Source organism: Episyrphus balteatus, chromosome 1 (genome assembly GCF_945859705.1).
Source record: "Episyrphus balteatus chromosome 1, idEpiBalt1.1, whole genome shotgun sequence".
NCBI classification, from domain to species: Eukaryota; Metazoa; Arthropoda; class Insecta; order Diptera; family Syrphidae; genus Episyrphus; species Episyrphus balteatus.
Window position 1 is genome coordinate 108,469,992 of NC_079134.1, and position 21,968 is coordinate 108,491,959.

The 21,968-nt window shown below is 33.0% G+C and overlaps 1 protein-coding gene across 1 annotated transcript in view; it reads left to right on the forward strand.

Moving 5' to 3' along the window:
* Window positions 1–21,968, forward strand: part of LOC129907567 (pre-mRNA-splicing factor syf1 homolog) — a 41,397-nt gene that overhangs the window by 16,907 nt on the left and 2,522 nt on the right. The gene's annotated exons all lie outside the window — the stretch shown is intronic.

Here is a 21,968-nt window from a genome sequence, read left to right on the forward strand (position 1 = left end):
TACTAAAGATAATTCGAGTGTGCTGAACACGGTGGCTTCATTAGTTTTTCAAAGTTGGCTCAGTTAAGAAAGATTTTGGCCCTTGAAATTTTCTGTTTTAAGCCCAAAATCATCGAAAAGCTTCGTAATTGGCATTTACTGGTTTTTTATCGACGTTTATAGATCAAACATATGGTCTTTTAGTAGGATTACAGTTTGTAGAAGACATTTAATCAGTAAAATTACTATTTTGAAACTTTTAAACATACATGTTTGACATAAAACTCTTTTCTCTTTGAAAAAAAAACTCCATATTTTACTCAGTTTTTCTTCAAAAAATAAAAAAAAATGTTTTTAAATGCCCAATGTACAAAACTATTTGATTTCGGGAGAAAAAATTCAGATTATAATTTTTTTAATATTAACTATGCAAATATTAAAATTTTCTGTGCTGAAAATTCGCGCAACTAATTTTTTTTTTTTTGGTTTTTCGCAATTCGAGAAGAGTGGGGTTTCAGCCTGTTGTTTGTTGGAGTGTCCCCTACTTGTGGACTGCAATAATAATGAATTTGTGTTAACTTTGATATTTTGACTTTTGTTGGCCGCGTAGATCATGAAAATACCTCTATGTGCGACGTGGTAGATTAGCGGAACTGCCAATTTATCCTGTACAACGTACAAGCCCCCGACTCTCTAGATAGAGGAATGCCTCAGGCGGAATGTAGCCGCTTAAACACACACTCTTGAAGTATTCTTCGTTAGGGTAGTAAGCCCCAAAAATGTAGCTATTTGAAGAATCCATCGCTCTTGAAACGTGGCCACGAACAAGCTTCAGCATAAAGTTATCAATTCTATTTATGTTGGCCCTATTGTATAAAACCTCATTGGAATAGTAATGGGTGTAATCAGATTCGGGTGTTTTGTGCAGACCAAGGCAGCGTCTAAGACACTGCCACTCAAACACCCGAAACTTTTCCATTTGAGATGGAGCAACGTTGAACCACACAGGGCATCCATAGACAATCATCGGCCGGATGAGGGCCATGTAGCAAATCACCTTAACCCTGGTGTTAAGCCGACTGCTATAAAACGCGATCGCCAGCTTCCGCCAGTTCCTTCGCGTATCTCCTGAGGCCCTAGCCAAAGGAGTCCTAAATAGAATCGTTTCTGATTTGGGAAAGTTGATTTTCAATTCCAGTCATCACAATATCGCTGAATTTTGTCAAAGTCACGTTGCAAGAGTATTCTGAAATGCCCCATACGGAAATTCCCCGCGTGGGGCAGTTGAAATGTGACCCGCAGTATAAAATATAGACTGTTAAGGATGTTGGGGATAGTATTCTTGTTTGGGGATGTTTTTCTTGGCATGGTGTGGGGCCATTTCATCGGATAGAAACCACCTTAAGTACAAGGAGATCCTAAGGGACAATAAGGGACCTTTTACTGTGAAGGAAATGCCTTTAAAGTGGACATTTCTACAGGATAAAGATCCAAAACATAAGACTAAGTCTGTGAAACAATTGCTATCCGTCCAAAAAATCGGTGTTATGGAATTGCCAAGCCAGTCCCCAGATCTGAATCCTTTTGAGGACTTGTAGAGTGACGTGGGAAAAGCGATTAACAGGTCTGATACCTCAAATTTGGATGAACTTTGGCAGGAATTTCGACGAGCTTGGTACTCAGTACATTTTGAACGATTTCGGAGTCTTATTACGCCTATTAACCGCTGGTTTTATGCTGTGATAAATAATAAGGGTTACCCAACCAAACACTAGTTATTTTCTTTTAACTGTGTTAAAATTTTTGTTAATTTGTTTTTGTTTTTAGGAAGTGTGCTATTTATTTTGTCCTAAAAAACTTGAGCTGTATTAATGATTTTGTTGTTATTTTTTGTTAAAGAATTCAATGCACTTAATTTCTTTTTTAATAAATCAAATATATCTGTGTTCTTACTTCCTCATTAATAAAACAGCTCTTTTAAGTTAAAAAAAGTGCGAAAAACTTTCATTTTAGAAATTTTAGGGTACATGTGCTATTTATTTTGTCGCCACTGTATATGTATTTTATTTTGCCTTTTCTTTCGTTATTGCCTTTTTTTGCCTTTTCTCTTATTATTGCCTTTTTTTGCCTTTCCCTATGTTTTTTTTATCTTTTTAGAGTCTTTAAAGTAATGCCTATACACAAAACACTCAAATATACCAACAAAAAGCTAACTTATATATATAACTTATACATTAAGGATTCATACCCCGTTTGTATGACCGATTTAAAGATCGAATTGAAACTGAATCGAAATTTCGATCCAGGTATATGGAAGTACCAGATCGAGGAATCGAATTGAAATAGAATCGAAAACACAATTTTTCTTTTAAATATATTTGCAGTAAAATAGAAAAATCTAACCAAAAACAAGGTGCAAGTAAAACAAGATATCATAATACATACATACAGTAAAATTTGCAAATAAGAAGACAATCACACACAATTTCCACCATAAATTATATCTCGAGTATTCAATTCGTTTGGTATATATGCATATTTTCGATTCGATTCAGCTCCCCGAGTCGGATCGGATCGACAAATCCGAATTCAATTCGATTCAGGTATATATAGACCTAAATCCTGATTCAATTCGGATTCAAATCGCCATACAAACGGGGTATCAATAATTACCCCACACAAACAAAATTCGAGTGAAAAAATCTACCTATGAATCTTGTTTGTCTGCTATTGCTACCATTTATTTCCTTCTACGTTCTATTGCGCGGCTAACTTACTCAAGCTAACTTACTCAATTTACAATATTCATGTATGCATATCGTCACCCTAGTATTGAAGTGCCGTATACGCCATTTTTACATTTTTGGGAAATCGCCTTTAAATGTTCGGAAGATTAATGCGAAAGAACAACACGGCAACGCTGCCCTTTAAGTGCCTGGTTGTGTTATTGTTTCGCTCTGCTTTCTTTTATTTATTTTAATGTAAAAAAATTTTGATTTTAAATAAATCTGTGCTATGTTATTAATCTAACTTCTAGACATCTGATTGATACCAAGTTTTTCATAGATAATAAGTGTTTCAGTTGTTTATTTAAAATTTATTAAAATAATCATCATCAAAAAAGTTTATAATTCTCTCTCAACGGATATTTTTTTTCAACATATTTCTTGTCTCCCCTCCCGGTGAGTACAATTTTAGTGTATGTTCTGCCGTTCTTCAATACAGAGACTATACAAACGACACCTACTTGTTTCTTTTTTGTTTACAACTACATTAATACGATCATCTGTGGAAAGCTGCACTACTCTACCGACGTTTCATCACATAACGAATTTCACCTTTACCAAATACACAAACCAATTTAACTTTTGTTATTTCAACTTCACCACATTAACGAATAACACAACCAACTTGTAAACGTACAGTCCGGATCAAAAATACCTGTACAGAAACATTTTTAAAAAATTTCAAGAAATTATTTTTATAATCCAAAAACATAAACTTTCAATATGGAAATTTTGAGAGTAGATATTAATTCCTTGGAAATAAAAATTGATAAACTTATTGACGCGGTTGCTTTTATTAAAGAGCACCTATCGCTTTATCATCCATCTACAACTAAGGATATTCCACCCAAATCCAAAAATGACAACATTAGGAAAACTGGGTCATTATCATCTCCAAAGATAAATGTATCCCCTGCTCCTGTTCGCGTTACTAGAATTTTTTTAAAAAGAGCATATGGTGCTCTCACACCTTTACATAAACAGACAAAGAAACCAACATTACCTTCAGAATCGCCCATTAAAACATCAACTTCTGCTATTAATCCACCATCAAAATCTTCAGCTATTGCAACATCAACAACACCAACATCATCAACATCAACAACTTCATCGTCATCTTCGTCATCTATAATACCCTCAAGTACTTATTCCTACACATCCTCCACATCTATTACACTATCGTCGTCCACACCACCATCACCTAAATCTTCACCCTCCGTATCAACTTCACTACCAACTCTAATCTCTACGTTACCTACGATATCTATGTCATCTACCACATCTACTTCTTCAATTCAATCTCCAATTTCTTGTGTGTCTGAATCATCTGCACCTCTACCTTCTTTTACTTCAACAATAACATTGCCAACACCAACACCAGCATTTTCAATTTCAACGAATTCACTGCCAACCAATGCTCCTGGTAATAACATAAATAAAGATTCCTACAATAAAGTACAACTCAAAGCTGCCGAACGATTTAAATGTATCTTCTTATCCAATTTTGATCCCAACACAAGCTGTGACGACATATCGAGATTTATTACTTCACGTTTCAACAATGCGAAACTTAAACTTGAGCAATTGCCTACTAAAAGTATGGATTATGCTTCATTTAAGCTATACGTTACACCGGAAATGTTTAATCACCTGGTTAATAAGAATTACTGGCCCGAAGAAAAGAAATACTCTTCGTAACCGTAACCCTTTCAGAAAACATCGACAAGACAAACAATTCGTCGCTATTGATTGACATATTTTATCAAAATGTAAGAGGCCTCAGGACTAAGACCAACAAGGTCTACTATTCATCTTCTGTTTGCTCGTATGATATTATTTGCCTCACAGAAACTTGGCTACATAGCGGCATCAATGACTCCGAAATTTTTGATGAAACATTTAACGTATATAGACGAGACAGATACTCTGATCCAAACATCGATACTGTCGGAGGTGGGATTCTTATAGCTGTAAAATCTTCCTTAATAACTTCACCCATCAATGTTCCTATTGCACTTGACAAAGAATTTCACTGCGTAAAAGTATCATTTAAAGACAAAAACCTTTATGTTATAGCATTATACATTGTTCCTGGTAGCTCACGAGAGGTTTATTGTAAAGCTTTTGAATTTCTCAATTTTATATATGAGTTATTGGATTATCACGATGAAATCTTATGTCTTGGAGATTTTAACCTTCCAAATATCGCTTGGTTACGCTCTCAAGACACAAACTTTATGCTACCAACTGGAAATCTTCGATCTGATGACGCCAAACTAATTGACGATATTACTTCACTTGGACTTTTTCAATTGAACGATGTTCTAAATTCAAATGGAAAAATGCTTGATCTCGTTTTTACTACTATTGAAGAAGATATTACGCTAAGAAAGTCAACTGAGCCTTTGGTTCCTGAAGATGACCATCACCCATCATTAATCTGTTCACTTCATAACTTTCAATGTTTAAATAATGAAATATCTGACAATAATTATTACTCCTTCAATTTTAAAAAGACTGATTTTATAAAACTAAATTCATTGTTGTCACAAATTGACTGGTCTCGTTTAAATAATTGTCTTAATGTTAACTTAATGGTATTTGAATTTAACAACATTTTATTTGATTGCTTTCTTAATTCAGTTCCTATAACGATAATAAAAGCAAAATCTTTTGTTCCAGATTGGTACGACAGTGAAATCAAAAGTCTCAAAAATCGCAGAAACAAATTATGGTCTACTTATAAACTATCTCCAACTGAATTAAACTTTAAACTTTACTGTGAATCAAGAGATAATTTTAATAGAAAATCAAGTTGCAAGTATCTGAATTACATTCAGAAGGTGCAAAGAGATCTGAAAATGAATCCTAAGTGTTTTTGGAACTTTATTAATTCCAAAAGAAAATCATGTTCATATCCGTCTGTTCTCAAACTCAATGACATTACAAGTCACGACCCACGGGTTATAACACAACTTTTTTCTGATTTCTTTCAAAGTGCTTTCAACTGTCCAGTCTCTCTACATTTTCGTATTTAAATACACACACTTCTACGACAGCATCAACACAAACTATTACATCTACGCTAATGGACTATCAGACTAATAGTTTGCCTGCTCCTCCAGCTCCTGACACTGACACATCCCATCTTGCAGCGTCCTTAAATGACAGAAACTTTACATCGCCTTTAGAATCTGGACTGAGAATTGTTGATGGTCAAAGAACTATATTCATCTCAAAACTTGAACCCTCAACGAATGCTCTTGATGTAAAAAATTTTATAATGTCTAAAACCGGTACCTTGCGATCAACTACGGTGGATAAAATGCTCCATCGTAACTACTCAAAGTACTCTTCATTTAAGATTAAAGTACCAGATTCTATGTTCCATCTTCTCAACTCAAAATCTTTTTGGCCAAACGGAATCATTGTTCATGAGTTTCAAAATAGGAAACAAATAAAACATTCTCACCCTTTTCCACAACATATGACAATGCCCTTCCTGAATCAAAGCAGCTACACCAACTATTGATCTATTATCAAAATGTAAACGGCCTAAGGACAAAAACCAACAAGGTTTATAAGAACATAAATAACGTGCCTCATGATGTACTTATCCTCACGGAAACATGGCTAAATTCTTCTTTTGTGGATACAGAGATGTTTGATTCCAACTTTCAAATTTACCGCCGAGATCGCCATAATGACACCTACACTACAACTGTTGGCGGTGGTTTATTGATAGCAGTACGTAACTGCCTCTTTTGCAATCTTGTCGACGATTTTTTGGAATCAACATTGGAAATAATGTGCGTGAAAATTACTATTTCATCTGGTGATTTATATATCGTTGCTTGCTATATTCCACCCTCTTCAAACTGTGAACTATATGAGAAGCTCTATGACTGTCTTGAAACTATTCATAGCAAAATTGATCATAATGATGAAATTATCGTCATCGGAGACTTTAATCTGTCCAACCTTGAATGGGTCAAGTCAGATGAATTTGATTACTTTGTCCCTATAAATGCGAAGAATAGCAATGAATTTCAACTAATCGATGGGATGGCATCTTTCGGACTAAATCAATTAAGTGGGATCAAAAATCAATTTGGCAAATCCTTGGACTTAATTTTCTTTTCTGACGACATCTACTCTGACGGAGCTGTCCTAATAAGCGAAACAAAACTAGTAGAGGAAGATCGCCACCATCCAGCTTTATCTATTTCGTTGAATTTAAATATCAGTTCCTTATCTTCTCATTGTAAGAATCAGCATGAATTCAATTTTAAAAAATGTAATTTTTCTCAACTTTTTAATTTACTAAATAACATTAACTGGTTTGCTTTATTTTCCAATGTCAATATTGATGAAATGATTTTACGATTTTATAATACATTATTTGATTGCTTTATAGAAACTATTCCTTTACGCAAAACAAATCTTTCTAGTACTAGCCCACCATGGTTTGATCTTCATATTAAAACTCTTAAAAATAAAAGAAATAAGGCTTGGGTGAAGTTTAATCGATTAAGGACTGATGAAGCTTTAAAGAACTATAATGAACTAAAAAATGAATTCATAAACTACTCAAATCTTCTTTACACGAATTTTATATCAAAAACTGAAAATGAATTAAAATCTAATCCGCGTAGTTTTTGGAAATACGTAAATTGTAAGAGGAAATCCGACGGTTACCCAAGTAATATGAGCTATCTTGACTCTACAAGTCAATACCCTGAGGAAATATCCAATATGTTTAGTGAATACTTTAAATGCGCTTTTGAAAATAATTCTTCTTGTGATACAAATAATATTTTCACTATTGATGAGTTTTCACACCTTAACTCTATTGATTTTTCAATTTCTGAGACAACTATCCTTCAGTACATATCAAAGTTAGATGAATGTTTTAGTCCTGGTCCTGATGGCTTGCCTTCATTTATGTTAAAACAATGTGCAATATATTTGTCGTATCCTTTGTCTCTACTCTTTAATCAATCATTAAATAGTGCAATATTTCCAGCTCTTTGGAAAAACTCATTTCTAATCCCAGTTCACAAGAAAGGTAACAAAAACTTAGTAACTAACTATAGACCTATAGCTAAACTATCTGTCATTCCTAAGTTGTTTGAATCAATTGTTTGTGATGTTTTGTCTTTTCATTGTACTTCTGTTCTATGTGATAATCAACATGGTTTTGTTAAGAAAAAGTCTACAACAACGAATCTATTAGAATTTACGACGTTCTGCATTGATGCATTTGAGAAGAATCAACAAGTTGACTGCATTTTTACAGACTTTAGCAAAGCCTTTGATAAGCTTAATCATCAAATACTTCTCAATAAATTAAATAGAATTGGTCTTAACGATCAATTTCTTAAGTGGTTGGATTCATATCTCAAAAATAGATTAAATAGTGTTATTTTTAAAGGTGAACGTTCTAAATGTTTTATTGTCAACTCTGGTGTACCACAAGGTAGCCATCTTGGTCCTTTACTGTTTGTTTTATTTATTAATGATCTTCCGTCTGTCTTAAAAAACTCTATGTCTCTTATTTATGCTGATGACGTGAAAATTTTTCGAAAAATTAACTCAATATTAGACTGTGAACTTTTACAAGATGACTTGAAAAGATTTTGGGAATGGTGCAATAATAATCGTCTTTTTTTAAATGTTGAGAAGTGCAAGTCAATGTGTTTTACGCGTAAGAATAACTGGTTTGTCCATAAATATAACTTTAATTCCTCTGATTTATGTATTTTGTCTAGCTTTACCGATCTTGGAGTAGTATTAGACTCAAAGCTTTCATTTATCGATCATTTTAATTATATAATAAAAAGGGCTAATAAGGCACTTGGCTTTATTAAGCGTTTTACTCGTGAATTTCATGACCCTTATGTCCTTAAAACCCTCTATGTTTCGTTTGTGAGATCAATTCTTGAATATGCGTGTGTTGTATGGGCACCTTATTACGCGACTCATATCAACAGATTAGAATCCGTTCAAAGAAGGTTTATGAGATTTTGTCTACGTTTCCTTCCCTGGTCAGATAGGATTGTAATACCACCTTACTCTCATAGATTACAACTTATAAATCTGCCATCTCTTTTTGCTCATAGAGAGTATTTACAGTTCTGTTTTATCATAGGAATAATTAATGGTTCGATTTCAACACCATCGGTCCTTTCCCGATTGAATTTTACAGTAAGTCGTTATAGTGTAAGAAGACAAATGTCACTTTGTAACATCTTTAGTAGATCAAACTATGGCGCTTATAGTCCTCTCAATCTGTTAATTAATGTATTTAATAAAAACTATGTTCTTATTAATTCCTGTAATGATATTGTTAAATCACAGAGTATAAGGAATATGTTTTTCAATCAATATCGTTAAAAATTAATTTTTTATCCAATGTTAAATGTCAATCTTAAATCTGTATAATCTGTACCGTTAGTATTTAACGAAATAAATAAATAAATAAACTGTGATACTCCAATCTGTGATACTTCAAACTGTGATACCTTAATCTGTGATAAATCTGACGAAATGGGTCAAAATTTTGACCAACTGAAATCTTTTACTTACTTGACTGATATGAACTTTAACATTAATACTGACAACATTGTAAAGTTCATATCTAACCTTGACGATAGTTGTATACCAGGCCCTGATGGTATACCTTCTACTATTTTGAAAAACTGTGTAAGTCACTTGTCATTACCTTTGTCTATTCTTTTCAACTTTTCAATTACTTCTTGTGTGTTTCCGTCTATTTGGAAAAATTTATTATAATCCCTCTGCATAAAAAAGGAAAAAAAAACGAAATTAAAAATTATAGGCCTATTGCCAGATTATCTATGATACCTAAGCTTTTTGAGGCTATTATTTGTGAATCTTTATGTTTTTATGTTATTGTTCCTAATCAGCATGGTTTCACAAAAGGTCGCTCCACAGTAACTTTTTTAATAAAATTGGCTGAAAACTGTATTGATTCCTTTAAAAATAAAAAACAAGTAGACTGCGTATTTACTGACTTCAGTAAAGCCTTTGACGAGTTGTCACATAAAGTTCTGCTTTTTAAATTGAGAAAATTGGGATTTAGCGATTACTTTGTAAGATGGATTAAATCTTATTTACTTGACAGATCTTACTCTGTACTTTTCAATGGTTGCGAATCAAACAAGTTTAAAATCAATTCTGGAATTCCACAGGGCAGCCATTTGGGTCCTATTCTTTTTATTCTGTTTATTAATGACTTACCATCCGTTTTAAAACACTCAAAGTGTCTCATTTATGCCGACGATGTGACTATCTTTAAATCTATTTCAAATACTCGTGATTGTGAAGAACTCCAATGTGACCTTAATTCGTTTTTCCACTGGTGTACTCGTAACTGTTTGAGTCTTAAAATCGATAAATGTGAAACTATGTGTTTTACTAGAAAACTTACTTTTAATTCGTTTAATTATCTGTTTAATGGTGTGTCAATTTCTCGTGAAAATGATGTTTCTGTGCTCGGTGTCACATTTGATCGCAAACTCGAATTTTTTCAACATATTAACTCCATTACTAATAAAGCTAATTCAATTCTTGGATGGATAAAGAGAGAGTCGAAACAATTTTCCGATCCCTTCGTTATAAAACAACTTTTTATATCTTTCATTCGGCCTATTCTAGAATATGCTTGCCAGGTTTGGTCGCCTCATTATGACTGCCATAAAAATAGACTGGAACAAGTGCAAAAAAGATTCCTAAGGTTTGCGCTCAGAGGACTTGGGTGGACTAACCCTTATGATCTCCCACCCTATAACAATATACTGAAACTCATTGATCTACCCAGTCTTGAGAACAGACGTTCATATTTATGTTTTGTATTCATTGTTAAATTAATCAATGGTAATATAGACTCTTTGCACCTTCTGTCTCGTATCAACTTCAATATTCCACAAAGAAACTTGAGAAACATACCAGATAGTATACTTATTTCAAACTGTCGTACTAATTATGAACAATTTTCACCTCTAAATAAAATGTTTGAACTTTTTAACTTACATAACAACAGTTATTATAATTTGTTTGACAAAAGAATAGCAAATTCTAGTAAGTTTAAATTAACATTTTTCTCTATAGTCAATTAAAATCATATATCCTAGATTAAATATAATTATTGTAAACTAGTAAATTAGTTATGTTAAATAAATAAAAGAACTAACCACTGCTGGCATTTTTTTGATTTTTAGTATGATATATAGTTTAAATCTATCTTTTATATACATGTTATTGGACATCTGAAATTCGTTTAGTTTTCAAAATATTTAAATTTTTGTCCAAAATGAGTTTGCCGGCATGAAAATCAGAAGTTTCTTTTTTTCATACACGTACGTAAAAAAAAAACATGACCGCATTAATAAGACGTACATACGTCAAAACAATTCTCAAAATTTTCATAAATTGCATTAAAAATTTGACGTAAATGCCAAATGCTATTTACGTCAAACAATTGTACGTAAATATCAGCAACGAAAAAAGATAGAAAAAAAAAGGATAACAGATTTGAAAAGAGCACCTTCAAAAATATAAGACTGCATGCTTAGTTAAAAAAAATGCAATTTTGTGTATACGGCACTCCAATACCAGGGCGACGCACAGTGTGCAATTTTGCGAATCTAGCGGAACTAAATTCGTGGTTCCAAGTAAACTTAATTTTGGCTATGAAAACAAGTTTAATTATATTAAATATGTATTTCTACAAGTGCCTTATTGATTTTCAGATATATATATCTAATTATAAGTCCGATATGAGTACATATGTACAAAATAGATGGGGAAGAGCCGACATCGAGCAAACGATTTTGGGAGTTGTTTATCAAAACTATCTTTATCTCGAAAACGAAGCAAGATATCGAAAAATTGTATTTAATCTTTTCTATTATGAGGAGTCTAAAAATTTGCGATTCACAAAATCTGATTTACGATTTTTGAAAATATCGAAAATACGTTTTTGGCCTATAAATCTGAACAAAAAAAAAAAAATTGTGTGGGGCTGCAGCTATTCACAAAAACCCTTTACGGATTCTGGTAAATAGAATATTGAGCGAGGTCCTAAGCACCATTTCACGAAAGATACATGCGGATACATTTTTAAAACGCTGGACGAAGTCAGAACAAATAATTGATATAGACTTATGTAACAACACATTTTTGTTGTGGTAACATCATAATAGAATACCAAAAAATAATAAAAAAAAATGTTTGTCGAGCTAGCTTTGATAAATAATAAAATACACAACTATTAGTTTTACTCAAAAAAAATCAACTAACTTTAAATATATTTTTGCTTATTTTAAACTTAAGTTCATGACACTGCAGTACGCCGCATGCAGTTTTAATTTTTGGTTCCTTGTTAACATTTCATTGTATGGAATTTAACATTTCATTATACATCAAAATATTTATATTCGGAAAACTTCGAATTTTAATACAGTTCCTCTAGATATGTAAAATTGCACGCTGTGCGACGCTTCACTAAGTTCGGCGGTTGGAAGATCGTCCGCCGCCTCATCTTAGTTTGCCAACCCATGTCGGCTGTTGTTGCCGTTGGCTTCGTTTCTTCTGTAGCTGGGGTGCCTTTCGATGGCCCCGCTATATCCGATTGCATACGCTTTAAGACAAGCAAATTTTATTTGCAATTTCTTAGTTAAAAAAAAAAAACCTTCAAATAAACTTTCCCCGAACGCCGTTCCTTCAGCTCTCTGGTCTGATGTCACTACGACTGAGCTACCGATGACTTAATAGTCTTACTTGCTAACTAGATACTTCTTCAATCCGACACCGATTTTAAATTTTACTATGAAAGTCGATTACGTCTACACTCTTTCACAGTACACTATCGACTGGGGGTCCGACATCACTACCACCGAGCTATCGATGACTTGGCCTTACTGGCTATTTTACTCGTTGTTTACAAACACACTTTCCGCATGCGAATTAAAACGCTGTGAAAGGCGATTTGCGCGTGCACACTCTTTCACAGTACAAGATCGACTGGAAGAGGCAACTACTAGCTCACCTAGACTAATACGTCTTCTAAGGATATGAAAACTTTTATATAAACTGTTTTGGAAATATTTAATCAGGCATGATTTTAAATAACTTTGAAGATTCTCAAACGATTATCGTCTATTCGATTATCATTTTAAAAATTACCCAGCTATACAGGGTGTCCCGGGATGAGATAAGAAGACTTTGAGGGATGATTCTTGGGTATATTCTTAGAAAAAAATTGTTCTACAGTAACTCTCTATCTGCAAAGTTGATACCCTTTAGCGATGATTTAAGAAAACGCTTACTTTGGTATGCCTTTACTCGTTTTAATGTTAATAACTCCGTTAATACTAATGATAAAAACCTCATTAATGCCTTGATTTTTAGAAGAAATGATATTCTTTGTACTTGATTTTAGAAAATGTTAAAATCTTTTTTAGTTGCTCAGATATTAATTTTTAAATGGAATTATTTTTTCTTACCCATGATAATTTTTGACTTTGGGGCCGATTTTCTTAGATAAATGTATTATAAACATAGTGTTTTATAAATTTATTCTTATGAAGAAAACAATAATGAACAAAAATGTTGTTGACAAGTTTGCCAGAAAACTCATAGATTTTATGATATTTAGGAAAACCTGCATCAGGTAAACCCTCTAAAAAATGTGTGTTTTTGCTTTAGTCAAAAATGGGTACGAATTAAAAATTTATTTTTTTAGTTTAAGTTTATTTCTTTTTAAGACCTAGTAACACCAAAGCAAGCGTTTTCTTAAATCATCGCTAAAGGGTATCAACTTTGCAGATAGAGTGTTACTGTAGAACAATTTTTTTCTAAGAATATACCCAAGAATCATCCCTCAAAGTCTTCTTATCTCATCCCGGGACACCCTGTATAAACGATTATATAATACTTTAGTAAGAATTTTCATTGATACATTAAGAAGTGAAATTCCTCTGTAATTTGGGGAATCGGTAACATCTCTCTGCTTATGGGTTTTAAGATTGCCTTGTTGAAGAAGTTGGAACTGATCCTGAATCTAAGATACAGTTGAATGAAACTGCAAGTTGTTCAATGAACTCAGAGGTGCTTAAAATTGTAAAATTCCATTGGAATACCATCCGTTTTTGTTGTTTTTCGATGCTTGTAATGCCAATTTGATATCTGAAGCTGTAAATCGAGAGTTAAGCATTTCATTTTGATATAATTTTGATTAAATCTTAATAAATTAAATTCTGTCTCTACCAATTCAATAACTGTCTTTAACTGCCTAAAAATGATTTTTAAGATCGATTTTTCCGTAAATTACAGTAATACTGGTGAGAAATATTTATTTCTAGAAACCAAATTATTCTTTTCTAATGACCTTTGATGTTATAAATTTGAATCTACCATTTGAATTGCTCTAATGTGTCAAGTGTCTTTTGACATATCGAATTTTGAACTCTGAAAAACACTCTTTTTGTGATGTTTTGGCACGGGGTGTTTGAACTCGAAACTGCTCGAAGTTTCTTGGAATCAGATTTTTTGATGCATAAATGTTTCTTGGGATTTTAATAGTAAATTTAATACTTTTTTAAAATCGTTATCTAGATATGTATTCGCCTTTGCGTGCTTTATAAATTAAGAAAGGTTACTTTTACGTACCCTCACTCGTGTTGACGCAAATGGCTCTGTTAATAATAACGGTAGAAACTTAAATAATTGAATAAAATTGAAATCGTTTTTAAATATTTTCATATTCAATTCTGACCGTTCTATTTTTCTGCCCTATTCGATAACATTGGTCAACAGATTTTTTCTTAAAAAAAAACAAAACTAATTTTTTTAAAAATATTTTTATGTGGTGAGCTCGAATCGAAAGTCAGAACAATTCTATCAAATTATAATTTTGAGATATTAACATGCTTAAAAATGCGATATCTAAAAACTTGGCACGTTAGAGCCATTCTAATGCTAGATTCAAATTCTTGAGATTAAAGGCTATTAGAAAAGATATCAATCACGACACAAAATAAATAGACTAGCATTTGAATGGTCCAGGGGAAAAATGGAAATTGTCCACTTTTAGTCAAAAGTAAACTTATATTGAGGTCTTGTAGTATTTACTGAACACTATGTAATCTCATCGTTGAAAACAAATTTTAGAACTTTTACACTTCAGAAATTTCGGATGTAGTGAGCTTAGAGTAAGCTACGATCTACAATCAGAGGCTCATCATAAGTGCATGTGTTAGTGGTTAGTAAATAACACATGCACAAAAAATATACATTACGATACAATACTAACAATAAACATATATTACATTAAAAATTACTACAGACATCAAAAAACAATCACGAAAGTGGTGCAATGCTCCGAAAACTTGCTTTCAATCCCCCCTTACTTATGTTAAAGTCCATATAAGACGTGTTTAAGTTAAAAAGTTTACACATACGATTAAGAGGTTCATGTATGCCTATGGTGACCATATTTCTGGGAGCGAAACCTGAGACAAATAAAAAATTTGTTGGATCGTTTTGAACACATTGTTTTTTCAAAAAAAAAAAAATTATAATGAAATGAGTTTTCATGAGTCAGAAATCAAGAAAACTGTTTTATAATAGGTACTGTTAACAACTTCTAAAAAAATATTTTTTTAATCAAAATTGTGAGAACTGTTTTTCTAGCATTTTAATTTTATTTTTCAATTTTTAATATGTCCTTAAAAGTTTTAGCTGGGTTCTTTCCTCGAAATTTTTTTTTTCTTGTGTTGCATTTTAACCTGACAAACAGAAGCTGGAACTAAATAATTGACGAAATTTTTTTTAAACTAATGCTTTTCTTCGAAACATTGGAAAAACAATTATTTTCCAACCACTGTTTTCCCGTACAAAGTATTTAAAATTTTGAATACAAAACCATTGAATGTGGAAATACGGGACAGTCACGGGACAAATTACAAAATACGGGACACTTATACGTCCCGGTATGTGCATAAGCGGTGCGCTAAGGTCAACCCCTTCTGACGCCCTCGACATACTACTAAATCTCACACCCCTAGACATTTTCAGCAAACAAGTAGCAGCAAGCTCAGCTACTCGTCTAAAAGCGACCCTTCAGTGGACCAGTAATCATATTGGCCACACTAACATTATAAACAACTTCGGATTCATTCCGGATCGTTTAGACTATACCACACCTCAATTGGTGTTCGATAATAATTTCCAGAACTCTATTCCCTCCAGAACTGAATGGGAGGACCTTAGCACTCTGGACAATGACTCTTTACACTTCTATACTGACGGTTCAAAAACCAGCGAAGGTGTAGGAAGTGATGTATTCTCGGAAAAACTGAATCTCAGTCTTTTCTTCCGCCTACCAGACCAACGTAGCGTGTTCCAAGCAGGAATTCTGGCGATTAAGGAAACTCAGAAAAAACTCAGAGAAAACGTAATATCCAACACGGGTATTCGGATCTTCTCGGACAGTCAAGCACCTATTAAATCTCTTGCCTCTGTCACTACAAATTCAATCACGGTCCTCGACTGTCAAACATCTCTAAGGGAGATGTCTGAGCAGTTAAACATTCACCTCGTATGGGTGCCGGGACATAGTGACATTCCAGGCAATTGCAGGGTAGACGAACTTGCCAAACAAGGAACAATCACTCCTCTACAACCAGAAAGGAACAATCTAGGAATACCTATCGCTACTTATGCTAAAGCAGGACGCTTTATAGAAAACCAACCTCAGATGGACTCAGAGTAATACTTGCCTAGCTACTAAACAAATATGGCCTTGTATAGACTTGAAACGTTCAAAGGGTTTGTTGAATTTAAACAGAATGCATATTAGCTCCACCATAGGTGTTCTTACAGGACACTGTTTAATAGGTAGACACGCAAAAAGAATGGGCGTGTTCTCTAACGATTTCTGCAGAAGTTGCATGGATGAAGAAGAAGAGGAAACTGTTCAACATCTTATGTGCACCTGCCCTGCTCTCTCTAGTAGAAGAAAACTCCATCTAGGAGAATTTTTCTATGAATACACTAGCGATCTAGTGAAAACGGACGTTAAAAGTCTATCTTCATTCATAAGAAGCTGCGAGTGGTTTGGCTAGTGAGTTCCAACTTACTTTTGTGGTATCACAATGGATCCATAAGGGTCTAAGTGTCGGGTAGCTTGCCTGACAACCACTGCTACCTAACCTAACCTATACGTCCCGGGTTTCCTTAATAAAAACCCGGGACAAGCTATAGAAATACGGGACAGTCCCAGGTAAACCGGGACGGATGGTCACGGTATGTAGTTCTATGAAAGTCAACGTGTAAAAGTTCAAATCTTCGAAGGTGGTGAGACCCTCCGCTATAATTAATCCCGATACAGGGTAACAAGATTGGAGCATCAATGTGTACATTAAGAAGATATGGAGAAATATTAGATCATTATTAACTCGCCTTTGATATAGAGTTTGAATCTGAAGAAGTTGGATCTTTTGTTCATATGGAGGCAGGTTATAAGGATCAGACCAAGGAAGTCCCTTTAGTGCGAATCGTATGAAATTATGTTGAATTGATTCAATACGACTTTTATGAATTTCATAAAATAGAGTCCATACTTGGGAAGCATATTCGAGATGAGGTCGAACGTAACAATTATGTAAGAAAAGTGAAACAAAGGGGTCGTTAAATTCCTTTCCCCAAAGTTTTATAAAACGTTCGCTTTATTTATAATGTAGTTGATGTGTTCAGTGAATTCTAAACCGACAAAGTTGCTGTTGCAAAATGCAGTAATCAAAAACATTCGGTATTCGTTTCCTAGAAAAAGTAATTAACTGGCATTTAACTGGGTTAAGTGATAGACCACTTTTTCCACACTAAACACTAAAACTATTAATATCGTTCTGTAAAAGAACGTGATCATGGTTAGATTTAATTATTTTGAATATTTTCATGTCGTCAGCAAATATTAAAATTTCACTCGAACGCATGCATGATGTTACATCATTTATATGAATGAATAGAAAAGGGCCCAGGTGGCTTCCTTGAGGAACACCTGAGTGAGCAGTGAAAGAATCTGATAGACAATTTCCAAAATTTTACCTGATAGGACCTATTAACAAGGTATGATTCTACCCACGCTATGGAAAATGGCGGAAACACAAAAGCCTTAAGTTTAAAAATGAGGACTTTATGACTAAGCTGATCAAATGCCTTTGAAAAGTCTGTGTATACGCAGTCTACTTCCCTTCCCTGCTCTAATGCATTTGAACATTTATGAAGAAAGGTGAGCAGGTTTGTTACAGTTGATCTTTTTCTTACAAACCCGTGCTGCTGCTCACATATAAGATTTTTACTGAAAAAGCGATACTCTCACAAACAATTTGTTCAAACACTTTTGGAATGCAAGATAGTTTGGAAATAGGTCTATAGTTGGTTATCAATGTCTTATCACCTTTTTAAAAATTGGAGTAAGAAATGATTTCTTCCATAGACACGGAAATTTCCGAACAAAAAGAGAAGGGGCTGAACTAATGTATTCCTACATTTTTTTAAAAGAATTGGGGGAATCCCAACAAACAATATCCCTTCTATATAGCTTTACAGGAGCTACATTAACACCTGTAAGGCTTTATAGAAGCAAAATTGTTAGTCGGGAATGGCATCTGGACCAGATGAAAGAAGATCTAAAACTGTGTCATGATGCACAGGAATATTGTTACAACTCGTTTGGGCATAGGTATGTAGACATTTAAAATAATTTTCATCAACATCAAAAGGTGCTTCAATAAAAGAGTTACAAAAGTTTTTAGCGAAGGCATTGCAAATGTTAGATGGTGTTTGCAACAACAAGTTTTCATGGATAAAATTTGCAGGATAGCCATCAGAGTTTTTCTTCTTGTTCACAAATTTCCAAAACGATTTAGGATCTCCTTTCAAAGAAGAAGCCATTTCGTGTGCTAAAAAAAAATAATAATAAGCCTTTAATATTGTTTTGAAATTTCAATAATGTGAAACGTCTTTTTCAAGATATTCTATTATTGAATTTTTTGAAATATCACTGATATAAAAAAAGCTAAGCAGTTTTTGACAAACCACTTTTTTGAGAAACCTTAAGAGGTTAAAAGTTTTTAATATTAGTCCTGAAGAAGGGTATATCCATACCCGAAACGTCGACTGGTACGAACTTTAATCATTAGAAAATACAAGCAAGACCTATAGCCCACGAAACAATAAAATTTACTTTACTTTCAAAAAGGTCACGAAATAAGGAATAATTCCTTTAATATACATTCATAGATGTAAGATGCACCATAATAATTTGTTAATATTTCAACCCTAATCAAACAAATTACCCATTACTAAAAAAATACCTGTTTTAAAAAATTGCGGATCGTATACCAAACTTGTATGTAATACCCACTTATTTTCATTTTATGATGAAAAAAAGAAATATTTTTACTGTTAAGAAAACCAAGTGAAAAGATAAAAAAAAATTACCTGTGTAATTATGCATTATACATTATGTTTAAATAGTTTCAAAAATGAATAAAAAACGTTAAATTCTCCTTTTCCAAAATAACAAGAACCAAACATCTAAAGCTATTGTGTTTTATAAAAGCTCAAAATATCTTCATATTTCATTATATTTTCCAAATAAACATCAATGCAACCACTCACCCAGCTCAGCTCACTTTAGCCAGGCTCACCCAACAGCTCAGCTCAGTATCCAGCAGCAGCTTACCGCTCACCTCACCTAACAGCTCAGCTCACCGACAGCTCAGCTCAACCATCAGTTCAGCTAACTTTCAGAGCGCAGCTCAAGTGAGCTGAGATATTGTACCCAGCTCAAAAGTGAGCTAGCTCAAAATTTATTCTGAGCTCAGCTCAATTTTGAGCTGTTTAGCTACCCTGGCCTTTAGTTCTAAGTTGTATGGAGAACAAAATTTTAAATTGAGTTTTTCTCGAAATGAGTTGGAATGGACTCCTGCTGTTTTTCCCCTAGATCCTTCATTTTTAATAGTTCGTCCATGTATAGTATTGTTATTCCTCTATTTCCATACTTTATTGAAACCCAAAATTTCGATCCGTATACTTATAAAAAAAAATAACAAAAAAATAACAAAAAAATTGAATTCGCAACATTTTTTTTACAAAATCTAACTGACCTTGGCTCAGTTCGTATAAAATATTCACCATACGATTCAATGGGAACGTATAATTATTTTGACTCATTATATCTCCGAATACACTTTGTGATTTGGTTCACTTCAGCTCTAAGCCCTCCATATAATGAGTAATCCTTCATTATAATGGGTGAAGTTATTCCAATATTATCAATACCTTCATAAAACATAACACAGACAAAATTAAACAAAAAATGATATACAAGTCTGTTCTGAGTTATTCTCAGTTATTTTTAAGGGTCGCGGTAGCGGGTGGAAACCAACTATGTATATATCTAGAAAAAAAAATTGAAAAAAATCAACTACTATCGTAAAACGTATAAGTCTTAATATAAAAACAAATTACAGAAATTAAGCTTTTATGCATATGCATACGCATAAATAATGTAGACAAAATTTTCAGATCAATTAAAATTAAAACTTAAAAAAAAAGTATTAAAAATATAATTTTTAATAATTTCTTATGTACACAGTAACTCTGTCAAATCGCCACTGGCGAGCTGAATTGTCATCCTTGAAAATTTTATCCAAATCGATCAATTGGTTCAGTTTTTATTGAGTTTTTTCCGCACTTCCATACAAATTTTAACAATGTGCGGCATGCATGGACGTATTATATATGGACTGCCAGTTGCTCTTAATTTTCATACAAAAGTTGCGAAAAAAATGGTTCAACGCATTTCTAGTTACACTAGCGACAAATACCCCCCTGCGACAATTACAAGAAAAGTTTTTAGAGCCATCTGTTGCGAATCTGGTTCAGAGTCAAACTCAACTCAAAGAAAGTGGTGACATCTACATGTATTTCGTTGAAGTGAAAGCGCCACCTGTTGTTATATGAAGAGGAGCAGTTTGATGCAGTGTTGAGGTAGAAAGAAATTTTATTCTAGTTGAAAATTTGTTTTGATCTCATATTAGCCATTTTTTATTATCACACTTGATCCACATAGATCATTAATTAACACGTATAACAACAACTACATGAGATCATGCTTTTCATCAGGATCATAAATCGTGATCTTGCTTTTCATCAGGATCACGAATCATGATCTTGCTTTTCATCCGAATCACGAATCGTGATTCTGATGAAAAGCAAGATCTCATGTAGTTGTTGTAATACGTGTTAATTAATGATCTATATGGATCAAGTGGGATTATAAAAACCGGATAATGTATGCAGATTTTGGTTTAAACAACAATTTGAATTCTTTTTGCCACAAACCAACTACACATTACTTTTTGCAAAAAGTAACTGCATTGCTCAAAAAGTGAAAAAGTACCTACAGAAGTAAAATTTTTCAAACGTACTTTTTTTTATAGTTTTTCCGAATGGAAAACTTAAAAAAATATGCAGTAAGATTAGTATTTTGTCTAAAAAACAATTTGTATACTCTTTTTCACAAAAAATTGAATTAGTGAGAAAAAAATTATTATTATTATTATTTTAAGGCTTAAATACTTGTTTGAAAAATTGTATTTGTGATCAAAATAGCTTAGCTAGAGCCGAAATAATTTCGCAAATTATCTTATTTTTGAATAACAAATCGTGTAGAAAAAAAATTTTAATTTGAAATGACCTAACTTGCAAAATTATATAATTTGGGCTTTAGTGAATGGGATACTACCATCAAATGTCATTTCTGGGCTGGTGAAGATGTAAACAAACATTTTTGTGTACTGAAAATAGCTTTTTTGTTGTAATTTAGCCGAGCTAAAATTTATGAATTTAATAATTTCAACAAAGTTGTGTAGAATTTCTGCTAAAAAATCATAAGGGGTATTGACGATTCGATGAAAATGGTCTTGTATCGTTGTAAAAGTGCAAAAGTGTAACATTTTCTTAAAATAAACAACCAAATATACAGACTACAATTTTTTTTACACTTTTACACTTTTGCTATACACTAACCCTATTGCAAAAATAAAATACAATGGTGCAAAATTTGTCTGTTGTAGTTGTAATAGTAGAAAAACAAAATTTTGCAAT